The sequence below is a fragment of the Mus caroli genome, chromosome 6, assembly GCF_900094665.2.
Source record: "Mus caroli chromosome 6, CAROLI_EIJ_v1.1, whole genome shotgun sequence".
Taxonomy (NCBI): domain Eukaryota; kingdom Metazoa; phylum Chordata; class Mammalia; order Rodentia; family Muridae; genus Mus; species Mus caroli.
This window is the reverse complement of record NC_034575.1, coordinates 136,657,924-136,667,117: the sequence shown is the minus strand read 5'-3', so window position 1 is coordinate 136,667,117 and position 9,194 is coordinate 136,657,924. Positions and strand designations below refer to the sequence as shown.

Sequence of the window (9,194 nt, the reverse complement as noted above, 5' to 3'; positions counted from 1 at the left end):
ATCTAGTAATTCGTTCCTAACAACAGCCTGGGAATCTCCCTCACTAAGCATTGTTTGAGCCATTGACAGCTGTGTCATGGCAGTGTGGATTTGGAGAAACTTCAGCGACACACCCAAGAACAGAACCCGTTTGTCTGTCTTCCACTGTTTATCTTTCTGAATTAAATAAATAGTACTTCCAAGACCATCTTTTGTTGAAATATCCCCATATACTTTACACACCTAAGGCAATCTATGTGTGGTTAGAGTTTTGAAATGAATGAATAAGAACTTGAACCTGATCGCACCCATTTCATTTTCTCTTCACGCTTCACTTGAGTAAAGCTTAGAGATATAGTGTCCGAACGATATCTGTTCATAGGAGAGAAAACCCTTACTCTCTTTACTCACAGTTTCAGAGGGAACACCTTACATAAGCATTTGCTGGGTACAGGAAAGTGTGTGTATTTAATAAGATCATGGATGAAACCTCATAGAGTAAATAATTACTAACACAAAATCTGAAAAATTATTGACTGTTAATCTTTATACACTGTCAATAGATGACTCATAGTCTTTCAGAAAGAGACCTATAGCTGACCTATATCTACCAAGAGTATCCTCAGATTCTTAGCTGAATTGACTGACCCCAACTGTTTAGTATATTTCGCCAAAAAGAGAATACCTTTACCTGCCTACTTGGGGGATTAGACACGTATGTTTGTGTGTGTGTGTGTGTGTGTGTGTGTGTGTGTGTGTGTGTGAGTGTGTGTCTGTGTGTGTGTATGTACAGCATGTGTTCATGCATGTATATAAAACTGTAGTGGTCCTGGGATAATATTTACAGTATTCTTTGATTTCTCTCCATCACAATCATTGAGACTGCCCCTTTTATTTCAGCCAGGGCTCTCTAATATGACTAGTATGCCTATTGACTATCCAGATCCTTATGATGATGCTGCCTCCACATTATGATTCTAGAATTACAGGCAAGGCACTACACCTGCCTAGAATTTACTTATATTCTGAGGACCTAATTGGCACATGTATGCAGCAAGCAATTCAGCCACTGAACTATATCCTCATCCTTCAATAAATATTTTATTCATCTCTATCAATCAGCTAGTTACTCATTATTCTTGAAGACAAGAATATAATAGAACTTTAAATGTTTTCTAAATTGTTATAGTAACATCAATACTATAGTGTACTATAAGACTGTTGTATTATGGCAATCATCACCATCATTGTCTATGTACTGTCGTAGAAAACAAATTTACCTAACATCTTATTTCATTTTTCTGGCTATGTCAAAATAACTGAAGCTAGACATATAAAGAAAAGAGTTCTCCTTAGCTCCCAGTATTGGAAGCTGAAAGTCTAAGCACAGGCAGCTTGTAGTTTCTGCTTTGGTTGGGGGCTTTTTGACCTATGTACAGCATGACCAAGAAGCAGAGATAGAAATGACTGCATACAGAAAAGGGAGAGTAGGGTCACTTTATAAACAGCTCTGTCCTGTGAAAACTCACTTGTTCCAGCATCAACCACCCCAAGGCCTCTGTAGACCCAATTACCTAACACTATTCCCATCCCTTGGAGGACCCACCACATTAATGCTGCCAAAGGACAAAGCCTCTGATGTATGAATCTTAGGGAGGAAAGCTATATGCAAACAAATTCCCATAAGCCACAGACTCAGCTTGGGAGTTCCCACATATAAAGTTTCTGTTGTTTCTGAGTCAACTATTTTTATTAGGTTCACCTTTGGTGCCCTAAATGTTGTAAGATTTTACAAATGCATAATAAGCACAAGTCCACATTTACAACATCCAGAACAACTTCACCAAACTACACGTTCCTCTGCCCTCTTAACTCCCTGCTTTCCCCTCTCAGTCTAACAGCTTTTGATCTTTTAACTGACGCCACAGCATCTTCCAGTCCTAAGAGCCAAAGTATTTGAATAGTGCAGTAAATAGTTTTGAGATATGTTCAGTCTTTCCTTGTGAAGACTCACATCTCAGTCTACAGACACAGACTGGAACTCATCAGACTTATGGGAGAGGGAAGCATTCAAATTCTTCAGTTACAGCTTTATGCGGTAAGGGAGCCTTCAGCGACTTGTGCACTCTCTGCTCTGGTTTTGGGACATGTGTATACAGAGTCTTAGTATCCTAGGATTCTACAGGGGATTGGTTATGTGAGTCACCCACATCTACCACGGTTCTCAGAAGACTAGTTTTGTCATCTTCATGTAGTGTGCACACACACCTCCATAAAAAATACCACTATCAGCCTTACGTCCTGTCTGTGTCCGGATATACATATAGTCTTCTCTGGAGAAGGAAATATCTTCACTCATAACAGCCATCAAACTTGGGTAGTTTCTGTTAGACTATATTCCCAATGCATATGGGTTTGAAGAATTTCAAGGCTGATCCAGACTGAACTGTTTGGGGGTGGGGAGCATATACCTTAAGCCAAAAATGTTATCCTCAAGTAAACTTTTTGGAGAATCCTCTATTTGGCATCTTATGCTTATTCACATTTGGCCGTGCATGCAATTACAGGTGATGCATTGTGGGATGGGACACACACACAAACTCATATACATGAGAGAGAGAGACAGAGACAGAGAGAGACAGAGAATGAAACTTAAACGGGACAGATTTTTCTAAGCTGACTTGTTCTCAAATAAGACAGAAAGAAACATACTGACTTATTTAACAAGCTTCATGAACAACCGTCACTGAGCAGCTATTCCTAACCCTGCATGATCTACTTCTCAACCTCACTCCCTGTGTTGCTTACATTTAGTCTCTCCTTATCTTGTTCTGTGGTAGCTGTCTGTCCTCATTGAGAACTCCCTTGGCAACTCTTTCTCATGATCAAACTTTCTTCCTCTTCCTCCTCTTCCTCCTCCTCTTCCTTCCTCTTCCTCATACCCTTCCCCTGGACCCTTACCTGTTGCGGCCTGCCCGCAGTCCACAACACGAACGGTTCAACTGAGAATGGCAGTTCGAGCTGAAAAGAGAGGAATCTAGATGGGGCGGAAGAAAGAACGGAGCTAAGACAAGATCCTGATCAAAGCTCAATTTTACTATTTCCAGACACTCAGTTATAAAGGAAGGGGGAGGGAACCCGATTTTCCGCCAAGTAACTCAGGGTCCAGTAGCAGGACGAACACGTGTGTGCCTCTTCCAAGCAGCAAAGGCAGGTTCCAGCAGTAGGCGTGGCAGGACGAATGAGGAGGAAGCTCCACCCTTGAGCAAGCAGGTTCCAGGCTGGGGGAAGGGAGGCCACACTTACCTGCTTCATGGTAAACTCCTTCTCCCTCAGTTTTCTCCCCATCCCCAGGTGGGATCCGATGTGAGTCTTCTTATCTCCTCTATCCAGTCTTTGGCTATTCGGTCTATTTATTAACCATTCAGTGACCATTGGGGAACAGTCATTAAAGCTTATTAATACAGGAGACTCATACTCAATACTCATGAGCATGCCTGTGTTCAAACTGTAACAAGATCTCAGAGCATAGCAATCAGCATCTGAATTCATAGAGCACAAGACCTCCTCCAGTACACCCCTCCACACACACACACACCCACACCTCCACATACACACACCCCCCCACACACACACACACCTCAACATACACACACACACACACACACACATCACACTATCACAGGACCTAGTCTCTCAGGTAAAATAGAAAATTATCCATGCTAAACTCTATGGCAATCAAATGATTTCTCTTGAACCCCATAAAAGGAAGCCCCCCCAAAATAAGTGGAGCCCTTGAGGACCCCCACTCAAATGTTGCCTTCAGAATTTTTGTTTCTATTCTTTCCCACTTTCTTCCTTTGCCTGGATTATCTAGTTGACCATCAGATATCTCCTCCATTGCCTGCATATTGTTGCCCCTATAGCTCTTGTGTTTGGACTAGGATTTCAATCAGTCTTTATTCTTTGCTGCTCCCTGCCTCCTTATCTGAGATACTACAAACTGACTACCCCATACTCTCAACAGAAGCTTCTCCAATTTTCCCAGTGGATGCAAAGCTACCACCCCTTTCCCTGTAGATCAGAGCTGAGGGATGCTCTCCAAAGCACTTTTCAGCTTTTCCTGCATGATCCAGGTGTGGCGTTGCCTCTTCTCTGTGTTGCCCATATTTTGCTTGGTAGAATTATATTTCTTTTAAAAATGTGTGTGTGTGTGTGTGTGTGTGTGTGTGTGNAGAGAGAGAGAGAGAGAGAGAGAGAGAGAGAGAGAGAGAGAGAGAGAGAGATGGGTGTAGTCATGCTACAGTGTACATGAGGAGGAGAGAGGATGACTTAAATGCTAATCTTTGTCTTCCATATTACTTGAGACATGGTCTTTGTTCACTGTTGTCTGTGGCAGGATAGCTGGCCAATGAGTTAAAGGACTCTCTCACCATCTCCCACCTCACTGGAGGAGCCTTAGGACTACATATGTGCATATGCCTTTGTCTGACTTGGACAGGTTCTGGATATCTGAATTCAGTGTTCATGACCACTGATCTGCTCTCCATTCCTCTATGGGTGTACATCGTTATACACTATATTGCAAATGTATAACAATGTATGTATTCCCAACTTAGGGATAAAACTTTTAACCATAGATGTGTGTTTCTCCTCGAAATCTGCAGAAATATGCATAGTCCTTAAGTCATAAAATTGGCTCAATAGAAATCATTTAAAAATGAAACATGATGTGCTCGCTTCGGCAGCACCTATACTAAAATTGGAATGATACAGAGAAGATTAGCATGGCCCCTACGCAAGGATGACACGCAAATTCGTGAAGTGTTCCATATTTAAAAAAAAAAAAAGAAAGAAAGAAAGAAACATGAGTATGTGTTTATAGTTATTTGGACTTCGGTAAAATACCAAAAATACCCAAATAAGTAATAGCCTTTTCTGAGTAACCTCTGAGATCTGACCATTTTACAATGTGAACCCCATTCTTCCAAGCACACTCTTCTGTTTTATGCTAAAAAAGAACCTTGCAGAAGCAGAGGATGTTTAGTATTGGAAGACATAAGAGCTGAGAGATGCCCATGCTGAAGGCTGTGGCTCTCGGAGACAGCTGACCTAAAACAGCAGTATTGGAGTGAACATTTTCAGTTCTACTGTACATAGCAATTTGTGTGTGTGTGGTGTCTGTATTTGTCTTTGTGTGTATGTTTGTTTGTTTGTCTGTTTGTTTTAACCATGTGAATTAAGAGGCCCCAGGGCCCCAGGGCCCTAGTTCCTCCTTAACTATTGTTTTTCTATTTTGTCTAGGCAACAAGGTTCAAGATTATTTATTTCTTTGTGATTGTTAACTATTAAGCAGTAAAATTTTAAGCCTCAAAAGGACCCAGCATCTTATGTATCTGTCCTTTTTCATAGTGCTTTCTACACAAGTGTTCAGGCAACAACAGATGCCCGAGAGATAGACTTAGATGGACCAATTGGACAGTGGATAGCTAGATCAGAGAGTGCAGTGGAAGCAGATAAGATGGCTTGAGAGTGAAGGGAAATGGAGCAGAAACGTATACCTACACCAACGAAATATAAGCTTACATATCTGGAATGAAAAAGAGACCGTCAGTCTATAAATACTTAGTCCAAAGTGTCTACACAAATCAATACAAAATGTAGAGCCTTTAATAACTAATGTCTTCACAGTCACTTCCATGCCCCCTCCTTTCCAGAGTCCCCAACCCTGCCATCAATGGCACTAATGTCATGTATTCTGTCTATTAAATTTAGAAAAGAATTGTTCTGTCTACCCACATGAAAAATTCATTGCTCCCTGTACTGTAAGCTGCTTTGTGTTTAATACAGGTATATCTTACCTGTCAAATTACTTTTGGGGTTTAAGGTTTCTTTTTTAATTCCATGCTTTTATTTATTATCTTATTACATTTTTTAACTGTTGATGTTTATTTTTTTTATTTGACACTCAATGAATTTTGTCTTGGTCTGCCTTTTTAGCGCTCGCTGGTGTTTTACAACTTATTGATTCCCAATATTTTAAACTGACCCACTGTGGCTGTAAGGATCACGCTGGAAAGTAAGTTGTTCACATCTCACGATGAATAGCAGATAAATGAAATAATAACAGTTGTCAGGTGCTAAGGAACAAAGTAAGCCAAGTTCTTGTTTGCTCTCAAGGAGCTTTGCTGTGGAGCTTAGGACAAGCTGACTTCATGAGGCACAAACAGCCTTATGAAGTGGTTTCGGCAGCAGGCTCATATTTTAGACATTTGAGATATTGAAGAAAATTTACAAGAAAGCACTATTCAAAATAGAGACTTTCATATTTGTCCATCATACTGTAATTTATTGAAAATAAAACCCTGGTGCTGGAGAGATGGCTCAGCTGTTAGGAGCACTTGCTGCCCTAGCAAAGGACCCGAGTTTGGTTCCCCTCACCCACATGGTAACACAGAACCATCTATAAATCCTGTTGCAGTGAATCCAAAACACTATGTTGGCCTCTGTGGGCACTATAAGTATGTGATACACAAACATACACAGACACAAAAGGTTCAAACATATAATATAAAATGAATACAATTTTAATATAAGCATATAATATATATACACTACGTGATATATACTATATATTACATATCTATATCTATCAACAGAGATATAAATCTACTCGATATAAATAGATTTCAATTCTATTGATAGAGCGATGGGGATAATAGAAATAGAGAGAGAGGGAGAGTGAGAGACAGAAAGAGAGAGAGAGAGAGAGAGAGAGAGAGAGAGAGTAATACATCCTCTAACTTTATTAGGCTGTAGAGGCTACCTAAGTTTCTAAACCCTCTGTGGTACTTACTGGCTCTGACCTTCAAGGAATCATTTAGTGTTTGGATATTTTGAGTTATTTCCTTGTCAAATGTAAATAATAATGTAGGAAAATTTTGAATATTGCTCAAATTAAAATACATTAGTGACAAAAGCTACTTATTGTTATTAGTGTACTTAGTCACATTGGAATTGTCTATACAAATCCCATAAGGAGTAGTATATAGGTTTGACCTAATATGTGTTGTTTTCCTTTCAAATAAGCCTCATATGTCACCCATAAAGTATCCCATCTTCTTCTGATTCAACAAATTATATAACTATCTTGTGAGGTCAGCATTAACTTTTCAGTTAACAATGGCAATCCTTCAAAGAACATATTCATACTCTCTTATCAATTTTAAATACAAAAGAAATGTAGACATAGAAATGTGTTACAATTTGGGGGAATTAAGTTTCCATCCACTAATTGTCACTATTGATGACAAATCCTAATGTGTGGGCTCACAGACCCACTTTTCCAAATAGCACATGGTAAGTAAGGGCAAGGGCTACATATTCTGCAGAGGACTTGACAAAGAGTAGACAATACGCTGAACAATTGTTGGCTAGGCCTAAATGAAATTACTTCTAGTGTTGCCTTCCCTTGGCCCTATCATTCTTCCTAAATCTTTGCTTGCTTTAAGCACCAGTGGCAAATATGCTAAGCTCCAGGCATCCAGTCATTATAATTTGACTTGAGTTGGGTGTGCTAATGTTATGCCCATAATTCTAGCTTTTGAGAGTTAGACCAAAGGATCACATGTTTGCAGTCCACCTAAATTTGTAGAGAGACCCTGTCTAAACAACAAAAATCAAATGGCATATGGATAGAAATGAAGAAATTTAAGAGGAGAAGAATAGTAGAAAAGAGGCAAGGGGAGAAAAAAATGAAAGGAATGGGGGTAGGAGAGGGGAGAAGAGGAGAAGAGAAGGAAGGGTGGTGAGGGAAGAATAAGGGGACACAGGGAAGGATGAGAAGAAAGGTTGGGAGTTTTTTGAGAAGACAAAGGATATGGTGTATTAGACACTGTAGATCACTTAGACCTCCCCTCACATATTAGCAGATGTGCAGCTCGGTCTCCACACGGGTCCTCCAACAACTGGAGCAGGAACAGTCCCTAAAGCTATTGCCTGTCTGTGGATCCGATTTCCATAACCCATTCCTATGCCTTATCTGGCCTCAGTGGGAGAGGATGTGCCCAGTCCTACAAAGACTTGATGTGCCTGGAGGGTGGAGGAATACCCAGGGAGGACTCCACTCTCTCAGAGGAGAAGGGGAGATGGGATAGAGGGAGGGAGTAGGAGAGGGTCTTGATCTGGTTATAAAGTGGATAAATAAATAAATTAATGGGAAAAAGAAAGTCCTTTTGCAGACTGTGTAACCTTCCTCCCGGCACACTCAGGTTCTACACGGATTAGTTTTAGTGTCCTTTAGCATAGATCTGAAATGTACATTTCTTGTATACATAATAAATAATGGTAGCTTTTCTTATCTGGATGTGGATCTCATGTCCTGCTACTCTAACCTTTTGCTGATCTTTGTGCTTCATGTCTTATCTTCAGGACAGTAGCCACGTAGAAATTTCTCTAATGTCCGTGCTGTTCTCATGCATGCAGGCTGATATGTGAAGGGCCAGACTGAGCAAACAGGCTTCATATACAGATGAGCCCACATAAGCAATGGCAAGCAAAGAGCACTCTGTTAGGGTGAACCAGAGAAGCTATGACTTGAACACAATTTCATACAAGCTGACTGGCGCTGGGCTTAGGAAATTACTCTTTATGGGCCATGTGCATTATTTCTTAGGACATTAACTTATACCTCAAATATTATTTGTGTTTTGAAGGTAAGTGGTCATTAATCTTCATATATGCCAGGCAGGAAACATCACTGTGGCACTTCACAAATTCCTGCTTGGAGCTGATGTCACATGACAGGCACAATGACCCAGGAGAGTTTAACTGCCTACTGGGGATAACCAAGATTCCAAAAAAAGGCAAGCTACCTTTATTAGGCTTCATTCTAGTGTATAGAAACTATGTTTGTAAAACTAATAGATCCTTACAAGTCATGAAATGAAGCTTGGCCCCACACATGAAAGAGAGTGCATACATGCATATACACTGAGATGAAAAGCTGGTCTCACTCCCGTTTGGCTTGGCTCGGTGTTCAGTTGCCAACTGTTTTCTTTTATAGACTGTGGTTTTATGTCTCAGAGAGACTTTTTCACAGAACCCAGACAGAGATGGAGAAGAGCGTTAGAAATCTGTGGTGTTGAGATGGTCTCTATTGTCACCTTCACTGGGAACGTTCTGCGGGCAGACACAGACCTGCAAAGAGGAATTCG

At 40.5% G+C, this 9,194-nt stretch overlaps 1 non-coding gene across 1 annotated transcript; it reads left to right on the top strand.

Moving 5' to 3' along the window:
• Nucleotides 1–4,711: 4,711 nt before the first annotated feature.
• On the top strand, nt 4,712–4,818 carry LOC115031465. The gene has a single exon (XR_003837085.1). It is a non-coding gene; the product is annotated as a U6 spliceosomal RNA (small nuclear RNA).
• Nucleotides 4,819–9,194: the final 4,376 nt, after the last annotated feature.